This window comes from Schistocerca piceifrons, chromosome X (genome assembly GCF_021461385.2).
Source record: "Schistocerca piceifrons isolate TAMUIC-IGC-003096 chromosome X, iqSchPice1.1, whole genome shotgun sequence".
In the NCBI taxonomy this organism is placed as follows: domain Eukaryota; kingdom Metazoa; phylum Arthropoda; class Insecta; order Orthoptera; family Acrididae; genus Schistocerca; species Schistocerca piceifrons.
The window spans coordinates 606,120,252-606,145,522 of NC_060149.1; positions in this window are offsets into that span (position 1 = coordinate 606,120,252).

Consider the following 25,271-nt stretch of genomic DNA (forward strand, 5'->3'; position numbering starts at 1 on the left):
GAAACGATTTAGGGAAATCACGGAAAACCTAAACCAGGATGGCCGGACGCGGGTTTCAGCTGTCGTCTTCTCGAATGCGAGTCCAGTGTGCTAATAACTGCACCGCCTCGCCCGGTTATGTGTAAAACAATTAGTGAAATACTTAATAATATTTTCCATGATTTGAACAACAGATTTGTAAATGTACTCGCTTGGTACAGTAAAATGGCTCTGAACACTATGCGACTTAACTTCTGAGGTCATCAGTCGCCTAGAACTTAGAAGTAATTAAACCTAACTAACCCAAGGACACCACACACACCCATGCCCGAGGCAGGATTCGAACCTGCGACCGTAGCGGTCGCTCGGTTCCAGACTGTAGCGCCTAGAACCGCACGGCCACTCCGGCAGGCGGTATAGCAAAGACATCCAGTTTTTACCACTTCTAGTTAGTATTCTTACGAGAATCCCATTACCAAGAACAGAGGGTCCACAGGAATTTTATGTCACCACGACATATTGGCTGTTACAAACTGATAATAGGAACCTAAGAGCGCAACATGATGATGACACTCTTTCTACGAGTATGGTTGTGTGTTGATTCCATGTTAAAGACAAACAGTATTCATCGCTAAGAATTTTGTGTTTCTTACATAGTCTAAGGATTTTTCATCTATGCTTCGTTTTCTCTCTTGATGCTGAAATTCAGCTGTTTGTTTTTCTTGTACTCAATACAAATTTATTGCATGCTATCCATACGTAAACGTCCTTCATGTTTTCACTTCCTTTCTGTAACAGGAGTTATGGTGTTTTGTCAGTAACTATGATCTTGTTGTCATCAACAGAGAGAACGAATTCTCCGTGTATAATACTGTCTATACTGTCTGTAAAGCCATTTGTATATATTAAGAACAGAATTCGACTCAGTACACTATCCTGAGGCACATCTGTGTTTATGTGTTTCTTATCTGCCAACCGTTCTACAAAAATGCATTATCGGCAGAAACGTGTACTATCTCTGCCTCTAACACCCTGTTTTCCATATGAGACTAGAAACATTTGTTTCATACTCCCGTTACACGTAGTCCTAGTAGCATTTTAGTAGTTTCGTATGGTCAACAATATCACGCGCCTTGGGCAAGTCGAAGAATATATCTCTAACACAGTCACCCCGTTATTGTACTTCACCAACTTCGTAAAAAAAAATACTGTACTTAGTTAAAAAGGCTGTATTTATTCATGTCACTAATTAATATATTTTCATGATTGATTCAATTATTTTTCAGAACGCAGACAGTAGTGAAACTGGCCTGCAGTTTTTAATACTCTTGGCTTTACCATCTTTCTTAGTATGGGTACAACTCGTGCATTCATTAGGCACTCTGGTACAATACCTTAAATAAATGCCTCATTTACTATATTTGTTATTGGGGATTGTACGCTGTTTATAAAGCCCTTCATAACAGAGAGTGTAACGTCATATAGCCTGCTGACGCCTTATTTTTTATTTCTGTGTTTTTCTTATGACTTCAGACTCTGTTCTGGAAAAAACGACAGTGTCTTTGCTGTATAACTCTTTGTGGGTGCTACATGTATTTTAGAACGATTTTACCACAACTTCTCCGCAGCATCAGAGATATAGTCATTTAAAAAATTTGTCAGTTCCTGTAAAGTTTGTATTATTCTACCTACACATTGATTTCTATGTTATTTTATTGGCTGCATTTTCCAGTTTCATGTTTTATGACATACCATAACACTTTGCTTTTATTTCCTGCATTGCAGATCATTTCGTCATTAAATGAGTTTTGCAGCAAGCAGTACTTTCTTTATTTTTGTGCATGTGATAGTAATACAGGAACTGTGAGTTATTGTAGTGCTTTTGTAAAGAAAGTAGTTGTGTGGGAGGACTTTCTAATACCCGGAGCTATCCATCTACTTTGATCACCTATTCTTATTCAAGTCACTCATTAGGGTAGGTCCCCTCAGAAATAAATTTAAAGAATATGCAGAATTTAGAGAAGTTAGCATCTACATTGTTTTTCATATACATTTCATCCCAGATTTGATTTGGCAGTTTCTTCTTAAACGTATGTAATTCACCACCCTAGAAGATTCTTTCGTAGGTCTGCAGTTTAGTGGGTTTTACGAAACCTGTCTTTAGCTTTATTATCTGTCAGAAATTGTCAGTAAGGCCAAGATCTTTTATTAATAATTTAGAATTTTCTCCGCGTGGCACCCCCCCTCCCCCCACACACACACACACCCCACCCCACACCCCGTCGGAGGTTCGAGTCCTCCCTCGAGCATAGGTGTGTGTTTTGTCCTTAGCGTAAGTTAGTTTAAGTAGTGCGTAAGCTTAGGGACCGATGACCTCAGCAGTTTGGTCCCATAACACCTTACCACAAATTTCCATTTCCATTTGTTCCTCGCCAAAAGCGTTCAAAACATTTTGGAAGCTATTAGCAATATTTTCCTCAAGACATGTGTTATTGTTCAAGTCTCCACATCTTATTATGTTATTTTTTGGAGCTGAGACTCTTTCTAGGATTTCAATCAATCTGTTGAAGAAACTGTCCACATTACCAATGGGCACGCGGTACACTTACAGAATGATTAACTTCTTGAAAACATCGAGCTTTGTTAGTTCAACAGCTGCCAGTTCAGAATGTTTATCCACCGTAAATGTGATCAAATATTCTCTAGCTTAAAAATGTGTGCCACCTCCGATATAAATACCCTATTGCCCACACTTTAAGGTAGTTCTGATTCCTGAAAAGAGCGAGGAATTACGCAAGAATTGATCTACTTAGGAATGAAAAATTCGCAATGAGTTTTATGTATACGCTATTAACGACGAAGAAACTGAATACACAGTTGGGTCGAAATATCTTAACAACATGGGAGACGAAAAACTGTCCAAGATAATCCTGGACTGCTCTCCGAAAGGAAGCAAAGAGATGTCATAACCTTTAGGAAGAGGAAACTGACAGATGGCTAGACTCCGTATGTGAGACAACGACAGCGTACAGAAATTTTATAAAACACTTGGTGACCTGTTAATTAGCATAAAGATTGCTTTGGTGTAGTCATTCGTCCCACTTTCTGTATAATTCACAGCCTGGCAGTCTGTTACTTTATCATCACATTTTCTAATTTGTGTTGTGTGATGTTTGTAGCATATAGTGTAAAATAGCAGCCTTTAATAGTCAATTCCATTAAGTATTATGCAGTTTTATAGTAAAAATTCTGTACTTCGTTTTCTTTCAGTTATGCATTTCCAGATTTTGGGTACGCAACGGATATTGGCGTTTTTCTTAGTCATTTGCTGATGCTGCTTCTTATATTTCGTTTTGTGTGATGGATGCGTCTGTCATGCGACTGTGCACATACGTTGAGTTTAGTTCAGAATAGTTAGCGGGATGTTCAATAGCTAATGTTTCCGAGTTCTTGCTTAGATTAGGGACAAGTCAGTTTCATAATTATGGTATATTTTCTCAGTGAAAAATATAGCAACTTTCTAACCAGATGAGATGGAGGAAGAGGCAGCCATTGTTTATGTCTGTATAGTGTACAAGTAAATGTCGGAGCTATGGTTCACACAGATCGCTGAACACGGACATACTAACAAAAGCTTAATCGATACACACAGTTTACTGCCAAAACAGTGGACAGATCTAACCCGAGTTGTGGGATAACTTTGAAGGAAACATAGTGACCTCTGGGGCCTACAGTCTGGCAAATACTGACTAACGTCCTATTATATTATTTCGAATGGCAGTTGAGGAAACCAGCTGCGGAAATGTCTGTTAAAACTGGTGTGGCTTACGAAACGGTTTTTGTGTACTACATGGAACAATAGAAAGTAACGGTAACTGAGCAGACCGCATTGCGATGACCATTCTCTTCTGTTCTAAATGTAATGCAGAGCGGTCATAATAACACCCATCTATTAATTGTAAAAAATTTTGCCAAGCCAGTGTTTATGTAAATAACAGCTTAAACCCTCAGCCGTAGGAAAGGCAGCGTATATCTCTGTCGTTTCATGTTTTCACACGATGTGAGTTTTTCAAGTTGTGGTACTGTGAACAGGCATACAAGAGCTGTGAATTGCAAAATATTGGTCTTTGCACGTTAAGAAGTATAAATTACTTTTTGGCTTAGTGTAAAGGTGAACCAGGATTCTTCAACATATATCCGAAACCACTTGCACTAGCCGCGCAGGGTAGCCGCGTGGTCAGGGGCGACTTGCACGGCCCGCGCGGCTCCCCCCGTCGGAGGTTGGAGTCCTCCCTCGAGCATGGGTGTGTGTTTTGTCCTTAGCGTAAGTTAGATTAAGTAGTGCGTAAGCTTAGGGACCGATGACCTCAGCATTTTGGTCCCATTAGACCTTACCACAAATTTCCAATTTCCACTTGCACCATAATACTATTCATTCAGCCCTTTAAAATCTTAAAGCATGTTAACTGGCAGTGTTCCTCTGTAAGCCATTGGTTCTCTACTGTTGACAACAACTATGTTTTTACCGTGGTATTACGTCGCTGGGAGGGGGATTACCCGAGAGCTGTGACATGCCACGAGACATATATATTTTCTGTTTTGTATTTTTAGTTTTATCGTGAGTGAGGAAAGACTTTCAAGCAGGTTGTATCACTTCATTTCTATAAACGATTTACATGTATATACACATTTGTTTACACAAGAATGAAGTAATATTTTAGGCACTGGAAGAACTTAATTGTTTTCGAGGAACAGCCTATAATTTGTGCATAAAATAAGTTAATATGAATGATTCATTACAACCAGGAAGCGCCATTTACTAATACTTCACTAACATGTTTCATTAACAATTTAAAGTCATACTCAAAAGAAATAAATGATATTACAAAACGCTTTTGTCCAGCAGGTTCGAACAGTGTTAACCTCTATCTGATAAAGATAAATACAATCATTTTTAAATAAACGGCTGATATACAACACTTCATTGTGGAATTATATGATTTTTGAAGGTAGTATATCGATTACACCCAAGGGAGCCCATACCCATAAGCAAAATTAGGCAGCACGCCTCCCCCTCCCCCCCCCCCCTTCCCAGCTCTAAGGGACAGGAAGATATATAGTGTATCCAAGTGTTTTTCTTTCAAGAAAACGATTTAGAAGACTGTGTTACACGGGTTTCTAACAGGGCTGGAAATGGAAATTTAGCACGGCTACTTGCACGTCACCATTCATCTTTCAAAATATTAAAAATACACCCTATCGCCAGGTCTATCCCACCCAAACGTACAAACTGCCGTATAGGTGTCCTTGGTTGTAGCCAAACTCTTTGTCATCGAAATAAGAACAAAACTTGAATACCAGGATGCTCGTAGCTATATTTCGTCACCACTAGTCTGCTGTATGACGTCTTTATTTTCTAATGCTATTGCCACTTGTAACATTCAATTCCGACTGATTTTTAGTGGGTTAACATCTCTGCTTGACTGTGAACTCTTAACACCTTTAACTGTTATTATTTACTCTACATATTCGTTCTCACTTCCCTATCCACTCCATTACTTTGAAATTCCAAACTACAAGCGTTCTCTCTCTTTTTACATCATTCTTTTTTTCTCATATCTCCTGAACGTTAATGGTGCTTCTCCCCGCAATCCTTTCTGTTTTTATATTCAAATACGACTCCGTGAAAAAAGATACTAAAAATTGCTCTTCGTACATTACTGTACATAACTCAACCTTCAAAGCACCATCGAATCTTGTTTCCAGCGGCTTAGTGGGAGTGCCAGTAGTGGTGTGCGAACATTTCCGCCTTTGACGTGGTCGCAAAGCGCAAGGAAGACAACCTACGCTGGCGCTCGCCGTATGACGACCTCTGGCATTTTGCGTGGGTGTATGCTCCGGGGACGCTGCGCCGCGTATTGTGCGCTGGACCTAGTTTCGCTCTGTGTCGGGAAGTTGGCGTTCACTTAAGGAAATGCAGGGTATGCTGCCAACACCTTTTTCATCTTCTCTGTCACGTACGCAAATTGTGTGCACTAAGTGTCATGCAGCAGTTCTAAGCAAGTTACCGAATACACGTTGTAAATATGATAGCGACTACTTAAGTCTCTATTTCTGTCTATGTGCTATGCAGGGAAATGTCGCAATGCTTAATACTAACTTTAAAAAAAAATAGATTATTAGCTGCTACATTTCCTTGTCCTCTAACAAATACGGGATTCAGGTAGAGGGTTTCATTTATCAATGTTTGTTCTCGATTAAAGGCACTGATATGGTCACTAAGGGCATAAAGCGAGGGATGCTTGAAAGATCAGACGTTTTTAATGTTTGAAATAGGATCTGATGAGCGCATACTCCTTCTAAAAATAAATTCTTATATACAAAAATACCTTTGTCATCCGAAAAATTAAGATGATACAATTTCAGGCACAAAAATTAAGACAGATCTGGTTCCTGAGTTTTAAACCTGGAAGCTATATTAAAACTGATACAAAAATTTCAGTAGAAGTAAAATATCGAAACTTCATTTGTGCACTGCGTCGACGCTTGCTCTGTTCCAGTGGTGATTTAATACTGGATGGAAGGATTCGATTTTCAAATGTGAATAACGTTCTAAGTGAGGTAATTTATCCATCGATGAAAGTAACTCAGTACTGCTTCTCTTGACCGTTGAAGTTACTAACCTTTCGGATGCAATTTAAATGTTGGCAGAAATATCCCGTCAGTAAGCGATCAGAACAACGTGATTGCTGTCCTTCCTTGAATGGCGATATTAAAGATTTTGCACCTTAATATGAGTATTTCACACGCAGACAGGAAGAGGAAATGGATGTACTCGACTTATAGGCTGAAGACATAGTAGTAGTAGCGTTAAATGAGAGATGATCATTTTCTCTGAATTTTAAATCTTCGCCAGTTATATTCCACATTTATTATTGTTCCGGCGTAACATCAAGCGCCGGCACGTCGGGCAAGAATGGAAGAGCAGAGAGGGCTGTGAGACGGCGTCGGCCAATAGTACGCTGACGGATCCCTCTCTAGGACGACACCGTGACAGCAGCGGCATAGGGGAGAAGAGAATATAAGCGCATCGCCGCGCCGCGCCGCATAACCGCCGCCGGAGCTGAAGACGAGTCGTCCTCCGAACGCTACAGCAGTAACTTATGAACGCTATTATTCTACTTGCATTGGAATTGTATATACGGAAGGACACTGATTGTTTGCATGTCGCCATTTGCTTGCGACACACGTATGTGAATATGCAAAGTTGAGTACTGTCATTTATCTTTCTGTAATAAACTCTATTAATACAATTTGTTTGAATTGTCTAGCGATTCGAGAAAGCAGCTTTCCTAGGCACCCTATATTACGCGAGTGGGCAGAACACAACAATTACCTCTATTCTTTTCTTCTAAGACTTCTTAATTTGAAATATTAGTTTCACATGTAGGGCACTTAATAACTTCCAGGCAATATTTTATTTGCGATAAGAAAAATAATGGAAGAAATATTAGCAGCACCAGAAGTTATTGCAGCAAAAGAAAGAAAAGAATGTACACACACACACACACACACACACACACACACACACATGTTAACATAGTGACATGTGCATGTGTGTATGTGTGTGTGTGTGTGTGTGTGTGTGTGTGTGTGTGTGTGTGTTTCGTCAACAGACCGGAATTCTCGCAAAGATTCTTTCGTTTTTCACGCAGTCATTACTATATTATTCGATGAAATATTATTCAGCACCCCTTTCTAATAAAGTCAGTCGTGAGAATTGCCGCCGCACGCAAGGCATTTTATATACAGTTATTCATCCCAAAGATGGTGTGCTTCTTGAGTTAACATGCCTATAATATCGATCATGTGGCTCACACTCATTTCTCAATATTCCGTAACGTCTCCAGAAGCTTTTACAGGTGTTTCTTTGTATTGATAAATGCATAGCCATACGGTGCTTCATATTATGAGCTTCTGTGGACACGTTTAAGGTCTTTAATTAAGAAACAAACATTCTTAAAATTCAGCATTCATGATGCACTAACAAAATAAATTCAGTTTTTGTATGTTCATTGTCGAACTTTAGAATGACATATGTTTCATAACACGAACCTTTCTGTTACACCTCTCACCTCAAATAACCAATATCTTACAGCGTTCAACTGACAAACGCACTCTGTATCCGTATCCGTTTAACAATATTTTTACGTAATGATGATTACCAGAACTTTTCACTAAATTTAGTTTCCTCTCACAGAAACTTACCAGGCATACCAGTCTACATCGTACAACGCATCCCTCGAATTTTTCGTGTGAAATAGGAAGCTAAGAATACAGCTTTCTAATATATATAATTAAGATTTGAATAATGTCATCAGTAGCAGGCGTGGATTAAATCCAATTACATGATTAACTATTGACATATAGAAGTCATGGTGAAGCGGGATAATTTCGGTTCGACATCTTATGATGTAGTACCATGTACTTGTTAACTGTGGGTAGCACGGAGGGTGGGAAAAGCGATATTTCAGGATATTTGATATATGAGACACTTCGTCTCCGCTGCCGGAGAATTATTGATTGTTTATTGGACCACAATGTCCAAGAGACTACCACAAATGTCTTAGTGTTGGTAAGTCTGCACGCAAGGGTTAATTCCAGTCATAAAAAGCATATGAACCACCCGAGCTACCACCTCCTACCTTGCATTATACCAACGGATAGAACGGTCACAAACCAGCGTATCACTCACTAGTTCACTTCGGAAAGAAAACGTAAGAAAAGCCATCTTCCCCCGATGTCATACAAAATCAATCAGTCCACGCAAATATCTGGTAACGTATCGTACCAGCGCCACTGAACAGAGGAAAACTTTTATTAGACACCCAAATATTGGCAGACATCGCGTGTTATGAGAACTGACGGTACATGAAACTGATAGCAAGTGAAAACAAACGTTACGTGATTCTTCTCTCTGCAGTGACATAGGTACTAAAATGCTCTTACTGGTGAGGGAACTGTTTCTAAGAGAGCAACTGAGAGCCTTCGCGAATCTTACGTCTTGCACGACAGGCAAGTCTTGTGAACAACTATCCCCGCCCGGGACCTCTCGTAACACGAATCACCATCACCCGATGCTCTTCAACAACCTCAGATTCGTTAAATGAACAGTCCGTGTAAATGGGCTTACCTAATCGTGCATGGTATGCTGTTTAGGAAGATATACGGGTTTTCGATTATACTGCTCTCTCTCTCTCTCTCTCTCGCTCTCTCTCTGGTTTATGGGAAGATGTTGAACTACCGCGTATAAGAATAACTCCCGCGTAAACTGCTACGGTGAGTGAAACGTTGGACTGTACTCTGATAGAGATCGGCCAATGTAGCTAATGCGGCGTGGTGGAAATTTAACGGCCTGGAACAGAGGTTGACCTCTCCGAAACTACGCTGCAATAAAATAAGTCTTGTCTAAAAACGCCTGCGGAACAGTTCCGCTTTATGTGAATTTTTAAAATAGTGGCGAAATGTGTGCTTCTTTTAAATGGTTAAATTGGGAACTTATGCTCTATAAAACCTTTCGCTGTTTATTGGTAACACAAATTCATCCAAATTTGGGGAAGCTTAATGAGTAATCAGCCCTTCATATGTTTCTCACTTTTTATCGGGAAATGGGTGATAATATTCAATCTTTGCCTAGCCTCTCAATCAGAAAATGCAATACGGAAAAATTGCTACATAATCAGTTGGACATTGAGTGACTGAAGACGACTCTCACACCTATGTCAGAACAAAAGAAAGGTAACGCTGCCTTTTTCATGAATGGCTTTGTAAGGAAAATCAAAATGTTACTCACATTATTTCGTAGACATATGTACAAAAATAAATGCGAAATTGAATTTCTCATAAATGTTTCCACCGTTTTGAAGAGAACCTTGCTAAGATACATTCTGGTTCATTAATGCAAATGATGCATGAGTTCACATCTTCACGTGAAGATTAAAACTGAACTCAAACCTGTTGGTGGAAGACGACAGCGTTGCACCACAAAAGGCACAGGCGACTTCATGGGCTGATCAATTAAAACATCGTAAGTACCTGCTTAACAGCGTTTGTTCTACATTGTAACGCAACGATTCTGTAGGTCAAGGATCTGCTAAGTGCTTGTTAAGTTTCCGCAAGTTCATTGCAGCACATGTCTATACACAGTTAATGCAATTCCGCAGATTACGGGCCTGTGACTTACGAGTTCGGAGATGGCGCCCTATAAAGTCCCAGATGTCTTCCATCGCTTTCATATCAGGCCAGTTTGGTGACCAAGTAATCATCGTGAGTGTACTATTATACTGATTCAACTACTGTACAATGATTCCAACCTTGGTTCAAATGGTTCAAATGGCTCTGAGCATTATTGGACTTAACTTCTGAGGTAATCAGTCCCCTAGAACTTAGAACTACTTAAACCTAACTAACCGAAGGATATCACACACATCCACGCCCGAGGCAGGATTCGAACCTGCGACCTGCGACCTGCAACCAGACTGTAGGGCCTAGAACCGCTCGGCCACTTCGGCCGGCTTCCAACCTTGAAACACGGAGAGTTATCCTGCTGGAAGGTGCCATCGCAATCCAGGAAGACACCAAGCATTAAAGAGTCCAGGTGGACTGCAAAAATGTTGGCATAGTCCTCAGATGTCTTCCTGCATTCGATTACTACCACGGAAGTCCAAGTGAACGTACCCCATAGCATAATACTGTCCCCCACCGGCCTTTGTTCGTGGTACGATGAATGCTTCGGGCATACATATACAGACACGACCATCGACCTGGTGAAATAGGGAACATAATACATGCGATGAAGCGACACGTTTCTATTCATCCAATCTTGATGAACCGGTGCCCACTGCCGTCTTAACTAAAGATGCCGTTGGGTCAACGTGGGAACACGTAGGCGATGTCTGCGGTAGAGCCCCAGGTTCCTCAATGTGCTTTTAACAGTGTGCCCGGAAACAGGTATACTTGCACCATCATTCTACTCTACCGTCAGATCTGTCTCAAATCTCCGTCTGTCCTGCTGTACAGAGCGGGCAACCTTCCGACCTCCATGTTATGTGATGATGCGTGGCCGTCCAATAACTTGTAGCATACTCGAAGTTTCACCATTCATTAATATTTTCCCATGGATGTTCACGACTGCATCACGCGAACAGCCGACTATCTTCGCCGTATATGAGATGCTCGTTCACTGGCGACAGGCCATAATAATCTCTCTTTTGTCAAAGTCACTTACGCCAGCAGACTTTCTCATTTACGGCCCGTATCGTCACTAGGATGATGCCCCATTGGTCTCATATGCTTTCCTTATCGCGTCACGCGCCTACAACGCCACTAGATAGCCTTTAAACCCGCAGTGGGCAGTGGTCATGGCGTTTGAGCTCATCAGCGTTGAGTCAAAAAACGATGGTCAGTGATGTCTAGAACTCATAAGGGATTCTTGTTATTTATTTTCTCGTTAAGATAAACCAATATCTCTCATACCTACGCATGTGTTCTGGGGAAACCGCATCATAAGTAGAGCTGCTGCTACATCCACCCTATTCTCGAACTATCGCTTGACTTGAGACTATTTTCCCATCTGAAGGTATTTTCCGCTTGAAGAATTCAGACTCCAATAGCAGCTGAACATGCGAGTGACGCTGGAAATCTAAAAACAGCAATTCAAGTATGTAACTAACAATTATAAAGATATTTGCATTCAACAAGACATCTTACTATGTGTGGTGGAAAGTACTTCCCGTATCACTGTTACTTTCCTTCTGCACTGCTATACTCGCGGAAGGTGTGTACCGAGAAGGAGTGTTGGTAAGCTTCCGTTTGAACTTGAATATTTACAATTTTTCTTTGATGGTTTGGTGTCGAGACACGTATAGGGAGAAACGAGATGTTGGTGAATTATTCTATAATCGACATTGCTGCAATTTAGGAGCAAACTTTAGCATTACGCACAAAGTCTCTCTTGCAGTGTTTGCCATTGATCTGGATAAGAATCACCGTGAAGATTTCGCTCCTTCCACGCGAACCCTTGACGAAACGCGCAACTAGATTTTGGAGTTTCTGTATTCCCTCAGTCACTCGTGCCTGATAAGTGTCCAAAACTGAAATATAATACTAAAGTATTGTTCTAACAAGGCTTTTTTGAACTGCTTCCTCCGTCGGTGTAGTAATAGATGTGGATTCTTCCAATAAAACTATATGACATTTATCTTTCAAGTGGTTATTTTTATGTAATGGTTCCATTTTAAATGGCTCCGTATGCCTACCGCTACCGTATCTAATGAGTGAGCCTGTTTCCAACGATTGTTTGGTAATCGTCTAATCTAACAACAACGGGTACCTCAGCCCATTTATGCGTACTGCGTTACATTTCGTATCAGAATTTAAGGTCCGCCCCCTGCTCGTACAAAACAATAATGAATTAAATGTGACCGCCTCCTTGAAAGAAAACAGTTTTCCTTAATTCCCCAAACGTGTTTCACCACAGTTTGTAGGGTGTTCAGTTTTTTGTTTTGTTGCTTCTAAAAGATATACGTACAAAACTGTATGCAGATTTGGAATATGAAGATGTTGATATCAGAGCTTTTTCTGTTGTTCAGAAAGAATATGTCAGTTGGATTTTACCTATCCCTATGTGATGTGTCCCCCGGTGGTCAATCGAAATCAGCTGCTAGTCTAAATTAATACATTATGGTACTAAAACACAGGACTGTCAAGGCATTGTCCCCATTTTTGCTTATTTTTTCGCCAAGAATATAATCTCAAAACTATCTTAAGATGTCCCAATTGTGGTGAAACATGGTTTTGGAATGAAACAAATGGGTGTTCATGGAAGAATGTGGACCCTTTTAATTCATTATTGCGATAAACTTCTTTATATTGAGCGTAACCAAGTATCAATCATCTCCATGTCTTCCTACATTACACTACAGATTTTAGCGGTGGGACATAGCCGTACCAAATAGCAACAGATTTCAATCACTTGAAGTTTCTTACGTAATGCTCGGCATCACTCATATTTGTTATAAAAAGTGATAGCCCTATAACCATCCTTCGCGGCATGGCCAAAGAGCCATGTACAGTCGTGCTCAAAAGTATTCGAACGACCTGAATTGCATTTCGCCTGATTCGCATACAACCCACATAACGTAGCTGTCTAGCAGGTCCTCTAATAGCTCCTTGGTACAGTCCTTTGACTATTGAAAATGGTTGCAACAAGTCACCACTAGAAAACTATGCTCTGTATCACAATAACTCAAGATGTCAAGTAACACCAAGATACTAGAAATATTAGAGAACACCTTATCACAGATAAGACTGTCCTTACGGCTTGTAAGCTCACATTTATTGCAATAAATGACATACGTGAAATGTTACCACTCTCATTATTATGTCAGATAGGTAATGCACATAGTAAGTTCGTCGTATTCATGATTTCTTCTTCAAGTAACATACCGTAGTTGATATTTAACACAAAATAACATTAAAAATTTAAGTTATTCACGAGCAGCTAGTTGAGAATATGTATGAACTTCAAACCCAGGTCATGCAGACTAAGATTTCGTGACTGACGGAAACTAACAGTCATTCCTGACTAGGCGTACAGAGAGTGATACACCTCGATTTTAGACAGTATCAGTTAGCAAATATCAACGTTAAATTACATAACGCAAACATTTTTAACCCACGCGAATTCTACCCAGAATTTATTGTCCCTGTTAGCGAAATACGAGAGATGTTAAATATTGCTTCTTCACGGGTAACTTACTTGAAATGCCGTGAGGTAAAGCTTTGTGTTGGACAGGGATTCGATCCCAGAACCTAACAGTATTGATATCGAAGCACAACCAACTGTGACATATCGGATTTTTTTCAGTAGTAGCTAGATGTTTTAACTGAAATGACGAGACGAAACATTAATTTTTTCCTTCCTAGGACTCCAACCCGGCACCTATCGCTGTTATATTCTGGAGAAGACGAACGTTAAATATGGGTTTGTTGCACCAGCAGTGACATGTGAGCATGTTTAAACAAGAAATAATATAACGAAAAGTTCAGTGCTGACTGGGAATTGAACCCCACACATATCGTTGCTGACTACACACAAGGAGACGTCAGCTACCGAATTTTTCTCCACCAGCAGCTCGGGATAACATCCTTGAACTTACAGTGATCTCTCAAATAGTTCTGTGTCTCACCGGGAGTCAAAAACATTAGATATATATCGTTAGTGTTGACAACGAATGAAAATGCATTAAAAATCAAAATTATTATCCACCAGCAGATAGGTGTTCTCATGCTAGAGCTTGATAATTCATAATGAAAACTTTAGTGCTGGGTCAGGATTCGAACCCATTCACGCGCAATATGTGGAGATGTTAAGCAATATGCAGTTTTGAACAAACAACAAATTGTATTCGAGCTGTATTGTCACGAAGGGATCAAATTTCGCGTGAAGGGCGGTCTGAGTTGCATTCCCAGTTCAGAGCCAATTTTATCGACATACAGAAGCTCAAATAAAAGATGGAATAAGTGTCCTGTGACCCTACATAGCGTTTGTTTCGTCACTAGAAATAAATAACTAGTATAAGAAAGGTTACTGGTGACAGAGTTCCCACAATTCGCCACTCCTAACTTTATTGTGGATCAACCTAATGTCTACTTGTTAGAGAAGGAATATCATGATTAATGTGAATTACAGACCACAGTGCCATTATACCTTCTTCACTTGGCTTGGCCACAAGACAATACAATCTGTCTCTCCGCATCATAAATCGTCGGTAAAAGTTGGAATAGGACCCAGACCATAACCATAGCAATCTATCATCAATCCAACAGACCACCGAACCCTCTTTTCTGAGACTCATTTTTCCATTATAACACCGTTGCTGGTGGAGAAAAATTCGGTAGCTGACGTCTCCTTGTGTGTAGTCAACAACGATATGTGTGGGGTTCAATTCCAGTCAGCACTGAACTCTTCGTTATATTTCTAGTTCAAACATGCTCACATGTCGCTGCTGGTGTAACCAACGAATATTTAACTTTCGTTTTCTCCAGAATATAACAGCGATAGGTGCCGGGTTGGAGTCCTAGGAAGGAAAAAATTAATGTTTCGTCTCGTCATTTCAGTTAAAACATCTAGCTACTACCGAAAAAATCCGATATATCACAGTTGATTGTGCTTCGATATCAATCCTGTTAGGTTCTGGGTTCGAATCCCTGACCAACACAAAACTTTACCTCACGGCATTTCAAGTAAGCATTATTTAACATCTCTCGTAGTTCGTTAACAGGAACAATAAATGCTGGGTAGAATTTGCGTGCGTTAAAAATGTTTACGGTATGTAATTTAAAGTTGATATTTGCTAACTGATACTGTCTAAAATCGAGGTATATCACTCTCTGTACGCCTAGTCAGGAATGACTGTTAGTTTCCGTCAGACACGAAATCTTAATCTGCATGACGTGGGTTTGAATCCATGTGCAGGACGAGGCGGTTCGTCGTGTCATTTGAAGTTCATACATATTCTCAACTAGCTGCTCGTGAATAACTCAAATGTTTAATATCATTTTGTGTTAAATAACAAGTACGGTATGTTACTTTGAAGAGGAAATCAAGAATACGACGAACTTACTATGTGCATTACCTACCTGACGTAATAATGAGAGTGGTAACATTTCGGGTATGTCATTTATTGCAATAAATGTGAGCTTACAAGCCTTAAGGACAGTCTTATCTGTGATAAGGTGTTCCCTAAATTTTTTAGTATCTAGGTATTACTTGACATCTTGAGTTATTGCGATACAGAGCATAGTTTTCTAGTGGTGACTTGTTGCAACCATTTTCAGTAGTCAAACGTCTGTACCAAGGAGCGATTAGAGGACCTGCTAGTCAGCTACGTTCTTTGGGTTGCATACGAATCAGGCGACGTGCAATTCAGGTCGTTCGGATAATTTTCAGCATGACTGCACGTCTGAATATTTCTCTCCGTTAAGAGTGCAATGCTATCCTCTATCCGCAAGGACCTCTTTAGTCCAAGCAAAAAGCTGATTTGTTGTTCTGGCTCTCGTATTTTATTCATTAGGCGACAGTGCAGAAAAGTATGAACGTTTTCTGGAAGTCAAGGAACTTGGCATTAAACAGTGGCACTGTCTTTTGTGTTTTGGGACTCGTGGACGAACAGAGCGTGCTGGTTTGTAAATAATGTTTGTTTGTGGATTCCTTGTTGTAGTAATGCTGTGCTAACTCTTGAATGAGTGTAAGTGTGCGAGTCATCACAAAAATAATTATAAAAAATTCACCAACTCTGAATTTACCTGTACACAGTAGACCAATGGCTGTTGTCTTTCACGTCAGCAAGTTTCATATTAATTTCTCTGTGTTTTGTGTGTTTATAAAGAACCCTCATCGGTAAAACTTTTAAACATCTTTTTGTCAATAGTTCTATTTAATCGTTCCACAACTGAAGTTTTCAATCTGAAAAACGATGAGTAGTGATTAACCTTATTTTTATCATCATCTTCTTGAAATGGCTATTGTAAAATTTCCTACCAAAGTCTGTTTGTAAATGATTTGGAATCCCATGAGTCATTCTGTAAATTATTCTAAATGTATCTACAGGGTCAGTTTTCGTCATTAAAGCTGCAACTCCCATATGTCTGGAGTGCACATCAATTACAGTTAATCAATAGCCTGTACTGTAGTTGAAATATGCAGTCAAGTCAACCAAATCGGCTTTCAAATGTTCAAATGTGTGTGAATTTCTAAGGGACCAAACTGCTGAGGTCATCGGTCACTAAAATCGGCTTTATTAAGGTTATCAATTTCTTGCGAGGTAGCTGCTCTGCTCGCATAAGCTTTTCGCACTGAGCGATGCAGTTCTTCAGCTACTCCTGCTATCACGATGATTACAGTGTCAGTGAGTAGAAACAGCAAACTATCTCGTCAGAATGAGGTATCAACAATGACCAATTTCTTTATGTAGTATGTTACAGATTGTGACAATAAGTAAACAACACAAAATTTTCTAGTTACAAATTTTGCCACAAAGACATTATGTTTCTTCACTGTCCTAAAACATTAAAATTCTTTCACAACAGAATTAAAATTTCACCGTTCAAAACACATCAAATTTCTTTCACCGTTCAACAACAAGTCCATTCTGTTCATTGGCGTCTTATGGGAAATCTCAAATGTAACAATTACGACACCACTGTTCCAACAATTTCGCAATTAATTTTTCAGTCACTGCATTGTGTTCGTCGACACGCCTTTAGATTTCAGCGCTGGAAGTCGGGGATAACCTATAACCTCAGTTATATGTGCATCATATTCTGGCAACAAGTCTTTAGTCCACTTCACTTTCTCCAACCTTCATGTGGACCCATGACTCTGGAGGAATAACTGCCCTGTAGCGGTCACTGCTCGGAATAACATTTTTAGTGGGCGTCAAGGCTGTGTAAATGAGCTGGAGACAATACAAGTGCAGGAAGTCAAGCTCGGGAGTTAATGAGGGTGGCTGTCGTACACCCTATAGCGTCAGTTAGATAGCGTTGTCTGGAAGCGTAATTCTTACTCATGATTTTGTTGTATGGACTATCTTCTCCGTCGCAGCAGAAGGAGTGTTGAATCGCACACTGTAGAACAACAAGGAATGTGGATGCAGCGCTCAGTCTGCTGCGGCCGTTATACAGGTCATGAGCCAGAAGTGATGTCCTTCAGGTAGCCTGATCAGGAGTCTGCAGTAGTGAGTCTACCGCAGCTCACCTGTAACTCATGCGACCCGCTGGAGTACTCTTGAAGATGGACGTGCTCTTAGGTATGTGCCAATAGCATTTTACGGATGTCAGGTGTTGTGAATACAGGTGCCCAGGACTCAAATCAGCAACACAGCGTACTGACATGGAGGCAGTGCAACATACAGCAGTGCAACATACGGCACTCATAAGATGCCTCGACCAAAAGGGTGAAGGCAGTAGTTCTCAGGCCCCTAGCACGTTCATATCTTCTACCCGTCACGGAGGTGACTGGACAACAGTGACAGCTTGCAGTGGTGAGATCCCACTATAACTGGCTAGCAGCTTTCAAACAGACGCAGTTGTCACTCAAGCAGCGGGCAGCACATCACAATTCGCCAACCAAGTTATCCAGTAACTAGGCAGAGTGTCATTTTGTCGGAATCAGGGATGCAGACAGACAGGATGACAGGACACTGACACTGAGATGTGAGTAATTAAGCTGTACATAAGTTATCGCAGCTCGTGATGTGATCATCTGTCATAATTATTCGAAGGTGTCAGCGAATTTGTCCATACCTTGATGTATCAGTTAATGTCTTTTTTCCTTCGCACTTTTGTCATTGTTAGAACGCTATAGAGTAGCAGAACTCTAATCTTCGATGTTATGGCACTGTATTGCAAGACTTGCACAATGACGTATTACGAGCTGTCATACTGCGCCATTAGCACTCCTTGATTATGACTCGGCTCAGTGTGGCAATGTATTACGAGCAGTGCCCTGACTTCTGCAGCACCGGCAAACGTTTCGTGCCCCAGATACTGACTGCGACACACGGTATGAGCCGGATCTGAGTCTGTGCTGTCTGCCCCAAACAAAAATTTTAAAAAATTATATGTGCATCTGGGAAATGGATCTGCTGTGTAGTAGCCCTTACTTCTTCAAAACTTCATCCCGGATTTTGCTTCGGTGTCGCCTTAGAACGCTTCATTGTACATAGATTATGTTTACACTGGTATGTACTTTACACTCCCAGTCAACATCTGACAAGAGTGACTTACACTACTTGTTTTCTCATAGATCTAGGTTTTACTCTGTAATATAGTCGTGATCTTTCTCGTCCTACTTGCTGTAATCGAATCACATGTATCAGTAAAACTAATTCGTTTCCTACTTCTTGGTGAGGGCATCAAGCCATTCTATGGTGATCTGGTAAAAAGGTAGGTCTGGAAATCTGGTGACATTATACCTCAGGCGTAGGTAAAGCACGAAAATTGCTAAGAAACATGGCTATGCTAGTAGTAGACAGACATAGCAACGCTTTTCTCGTGCTGTTTTTCTCTAAAATGTTGGATATGTTTGAATATATGTTCCATCGTAATACACCCCATCTCTGACTCAATTAGTTCGTCTACTGAGTGCAAGAGTTCCAGATTCAAAGTGTCATTAAGAAAAGATTTTGGGTACTTTTTTCTGGCCAGTCCAACACTAGTGTCCAACCTAACAAATATGTAGCAATTAGACTGCTTGTTTGATGTTCTTTCCGCAGCTGGCCTAAAGTGTAATAAAGAAAAATGCTCATTCGTACAGGAAGAATTGAACTACTAAGATCACACAATTACTGCAAAAAGTATTCACCTCACTACAAAAAGTATTCACCTTACTACATCGCACTTGCCTGCAACTAGAGATTTGGCAGCGACACGTAATATAAAGGAGATCCAGTCAGTCATAGGGTGTCCCGCCTATTATATCAACTTTATTAACGTGCTGTGCAAATTGCTGCACTGCTCAACCAGCTGCGTTAGAAAAATGTTTCTTTTGTGTGGTCCAACGAATGCCGGAATGCATTTCATCAATTAATGGACGCATTCTATGTCATTAATGTTTGATTCATTTTGAGCCAGCTAGCTGTGGGTACATCTTCTTATGGGATTGGAGCTCCTATAGAGCTGATTCATCTTATAAAATTATTGCTTTTGCATCGAAAACTCTTACTTAACAAAGTGTAGAGTAACTACAGTCAGCTTGAGAAAAAATATTCGCAATCATCTATGTTGTTACCAATCTCCACCAATATTTGCATAGACTCAAGTTATATTTGCTGACAGATTATTGGGCTGCAGTTACACTCCCTGTCTGCTCACCTGCATGCACAATCAGTCCTCCCCTCTGCAGTCGCCTCGTACATCTGTTGTACACGACCATGTTGCGAAGGATGGTGTCGGATGGGTGGGGGTTGTTTTGTCGTTCAAAGAACGGACTGCCAAAACAAGGTAGGCTCGGTGCAATGAAACCACGGAAAAGTATAGTTGCTGCATGCCGTACCGATGAATGAGCAGCACTGGCGTAGCCACGCCATCTAGAGCATCACTAAACTACCACAATCGATGGCCTACTTGTATCAGGGCACAGGAACGCTCAACTCAGTTTGCAATCAATAATAGGGACCACAGCCACAGCATAGTCTTAGATAGGCGACCAATGTATTAAATGTCTTATGCAGAACTTTATCTAAACATTATGTTAATAGCTCTTCTAGCGAATAGTCATGTAAATTTGTCTGTATCAGTTGAGACTTTAACACTCAGAAATAGTTGTAAACAATCAGAAAATTCCTGTGGATATGGATTGCACAATCTTAAGCGACTCTCCATATTACAATATGATAAAGTGAACTAATAGTCTAAGGCGCTGCAGTCATGGACTGTGTGGCTGGTCCCGGCGGAGGGTCGAGTCCTCCTTCGGGCATGGGTATGTGTGTTTGTCCTTAGGATAATGTAGGTTAAGTAGTGTGTAAGCTTAGGGACTGATGACCTTAGCAGTTAAGTCCCATAAGGTTTCACACACATTTGATTTTTTTGAACTAATAATTTATATGTCAAAGTTCCACTCAGTCTCCTCACAGAGTGAACCAAAGAACCAATCATTGTGCTGGGTACTTTTGTATAGCACAAGAAATAAAATGGCCCAGGTACATGACCTGAGCCTGTGCAAAATTACATTTTTCAGTAAATAGCTTAAGACGTATTGCCTGTAGTTTATTGAATACGTCCTCCAACTGTGTTACATGTTGGTTCACATCTTCCGAAAAAATTATAGTATCATTGAGAAACACCACGCATTTTTGAGGTTTTAGACGGCATAAAACCCCACCTAGTAATCTTTAGAATGTCACTGGTGGATTGTAAGCCCGAATCTCACGCTGCACTATTGAAAATGCCCGCCTGGGACTGTAAAGGCTGTTACGTCTGTCCTCTGGCAGTGCTTGCATCTGGTGATCTCCGCTCCACAAATTCACTGTGGAGAAGTATTTGCATCTCAGTAAGTTATCAAATGTCTCAGTGATATTACGTATCGTGTGGGCTATGGTGGTGGTTGGAGCATTCTCGTATCTATGGTCGCAACGAAAGCAATGTTTTTTGGTGCCATTTATCAGTTATTTTGGGAGAAGGGCCATGAGTGTCCCCAAGGGACTACGACTGCTTCTGTGATACTTTCTACCATCTGTCAGTCACTGAAATCTTCCATGAGTGGTCACAAATGCTTTTGTATACGATACACCTTCCTATAAACTGGAGCATTATTGTCTTTTGGTATGCAGTGTCGCGTAATAAGGGACTTGAGTGATAGACCTTGTGCATCAAACAAATCTTTAAAGTGTAACAGTAGTGCTTACTTAGCTCACTGATTACCACTTTGCAGACGACCCACTTTGTCACACAGTGCAGACTCACTGTCAGTATGTTTATGGCTCTGATTGGTACATAACCTATCTATAGCTCCTTCATCCCAAATATCCCCTGATGTAGGCAACCTGCAATGTGGGGTGACAACCCCCTTGCCCTACTACTAACATAACCCATCTACATTTAACAGTCTCATGCCAAATGGCCCCAATGTCAAGTGAAACATATAGATAGGACAGCCTTCGTGCATGGCAACTCACACTCACAAGGATTGCAGCATTTAGACCTGCCAGGTTTTAAATACAATTCATGACAGGCACCCTTAAAACTAGACAGTTCAGGAGGTTCACAAGGCATACAAGAGTTACCCTCAGATTAAACCGAACGTATCTACGATCCACCATGACCAGCCACTTACTTAACGAAAACTGTCAGTTACAAGGTAAACAATGAGCTTCTCACTCACCACTCCGTGTTATGTAAAGCATTGACTGCAAGATGAGTGAAGCAGCATGGCATAAGGCATGCTAAAACGCACGCTCGAGTGCAACAAGGAATGTGGACGCAGCGCTCTGTCAGCTGCAGCTGTTGTTCAGGTCAGGACCCAACAGTGAAATCATGACGGTAGTCAGATCATAAGTCTGCAGGCGCCCGTCTGTCATGGCTCATCAGCAACCCATGTAACCCGCCCCAGTGCTCTCACAGATGGACTTGCACTTAGTCGGCATTTGGCAACAGCATAGGGCGGTTGTCGTGAAGGAGGATCCCCTGTATCAGATCAGCAGCACAGCGTACAGCCAGGAAGGCAGTAGCACCTACATCCTGAGAGGGGCTACTCAGGTGCCTCGCCTGAAAAGCTGAATGCAGTATAGTTTGTAGGCAGTTGATACAGCCCTTCACCAAGGGGGCCTAGGCTAGCCCTCATCTTTTACCAATCACGGAGGTGGCTCAACAATAGCGGCAGCTTGTAGCTATGAAGTCCAGTTACAGCTTGCTGGCAGAGGTCTCGCAGGCACAGTCTTCACTGACAGCAGGCAACACATCATGATCTGCCAACTGAGTTATCCTGTGATTAACAGGACGGTCTTACGATTGGAATCAAACAATGAGACTGTGGCTTCAGAAATGTGGGTATTTAAAATAGAAATAACGTCATTACGGCCAACGATGTGGTTATGTGGCCTGATTATCCGGAGACCTCAGCGGACTTGTACCTACTGTGGTGTCTCAGTTATTGACAGTTCTCTTTGCCTTCACTTTGCTTCAGTGCTAGGACGTCGTAGAGTGGCTGAGTTCAGTTGTTACATGTTATGGTTCTGTGTTGCAAGGCTCGCAGAATGACGTAGTGGGTGCTGTCAAATGACACTCTTTGAACTCATTGATTACGGCTCGGCTCGGTGTTGAAATGTATTAACACAGGCGCCCCACCCTCTACAAAGTTGGCACTCTTCGCGTTGTCCAGATACTGATGGTGACACACGGTAAAAGCCGGGTCCGATTCTCTGCCATCTGCACAAAGTATTATTTATAAAATGCTTATTTAAACCTTATAATTGGATCTACAGAGCAACAACGTATATAGCATTCAGTACAGTCTCAAATGGCACACCAGCTGAGCCTATACTGTGATAATGGTGATTTTTCATCAACCATAGAATTATTCCACTATAGAATGAGATCACCAGAAGCACCATGCTGTTTCGAATACCACCCAGCACCTGAAATGAAAGTTCCTTCAGAAAAAAATTATTTGTCTGTGGTGTAGAATCCTTGGCAGTTAAGGAACTCTTCGAATATGTTTCTGGAGGGAAAAAGAAAAACAGCAACGATAAATCTCACGCAAAATCACATTCTTTTCCCAAGCATGAGAAATGTGGTTTTCTCCCCTTACCTTGAGTAAGATGTCTGCCTCCTGCACAATCATCGAATATGTTTCTGGAGCGAAAAAGAAAAACAGCAATGAGAAATCTCACGCAAAATCACATTCTTTCCCCGAGCATGAGAAATGTGATTTTCTCCCCTTACCTGTGAAGTGACTCTCAACTGTCAGAAGCCTCCACAATCACTAGTGTCTTAACAGTGTACTTCTCAGCAATCAGAGAGGTTTCTGGAATGGGCAATATATTATGTAAATCAAATTATCTTCCTAAGCACATGAGAAGTGTTTTCTCCTCCCATATATTCAGTAAGATGCCTGCACACTTCGATGCTCAACAGACTACTGATCATTTGTGAGTATCAAGACTCCTTATTTAAGAAATGTATTCGCAGCTGTAAATATGATCAAACTCCAACTGCACAATGTATTGGTTACTATGAAAATTTGTGCCGGACAGGGACTCGAGGCTTAATCGTGTTGTCCATCTGAAAACGCCTCCAGGACCGACCTAAACTTCCACATGTCACTGTGTGTCTACGTCCCGTACTCGCACAATTACTGTGTTCCCGCACTGGGAGAGACTATAATCATAAGTCGCCGACTTTTTTGGCATGAAATACTGTATTGAAGCGCCTGTGTTATTATGGTGTACTCTGGGATGTCCTTCACACGTGCATTCGAGTCTGAAGGAAAAGGCACTGCTGCGATCTACAGGTGTATGAAATCCAGGAAATACATTTGCAATTGCGAATATGATCAGACACTAATGTATTAGTGATAACTTCGTATGCATGATGAGATAAATCTAGAACGGAGTGAAAGACAGGAGGTATAATAGTTTTTACCAGACCGACTAACGTTAAACCATGCTCTGACGTCCATTGTGATACTGATAGTGGTGCTAATAGACTTGATAATTTATCTAGAGTACAGAAACTTTAAATAAAGATAATCATAACTTTGGTTTTAGGCGACTGAAACGTATTATAGTTACACTTTATTGCATAATGTTTTAAATATCGTACTATTTCTGAAGGAGGCAGTAAATTGTCAAAGCTGTTAAGTAGTGTACATTATCCTTCTTCATGTTTGAACCAGGTTCATGTGAACCGGGTTCACTTTCCGTCTGGTAGTTAACAATCGCATCCTCATAGTTTTTAGGCGTTTTGGGTAAAGAATCTCTCATAAACACGCCTCAAAAATTTGATACTTCTAGGTTTTAGCATAATATTCTTAATCAATATTAGTAAGCGTTCTTGTTGGAAGACTGTTTAACGAGAATTTTTTCCACCCAATACAAAGTCCATTTTTCCTGTAGCGTCCTAAGTGCAAGTGCTTCCCTTCACGAAGTCGGTTGTATCATTATGACTTTGCATCTCAGCCAATTGTTTGTGAGTAGTCTTTGCATCATTAACTGTCTCAGCAATGCCTGCCGCTCCAACAGCTAATCCTCCTAGGCTGATAACGCAGCAAATATTGGAATGAGTGGTAATACTCGAGTTTTGGGAGTGGGTAATATACGTTCTCTGCAGAGCGATTTTGCTTTTGGAACAACTTGTGAAGCAATTTGACGACCTATTTTCGTGGCTGTTATGTGATTGCTGCCTAACTTCAGACACTTTAGACTACGTCAGACTGTTTCAGTTATTCTGTTTATTGTATTCTCGGCGATCTGCTCTTTTGTCTTCTTCTTTTACGTACCCATACCAATTTTAATTTTAACTTTAACTTCCATTGCACCAGTCACACCTGAAGCAGTTAATTTCTCACTAAAATTAACATCTTTTACCTTCACTCTGCAAGATACTCTTTCTCCCAGAATCAAAAATTGTTTGATTGCATTTCATAAGCAGTTTTATGGCCCTTGCACGACGCATCTAATGGATTGCCTCGAACATCACCTCTATTTAACCGGTCGATCAGCTTTGTACCTGCC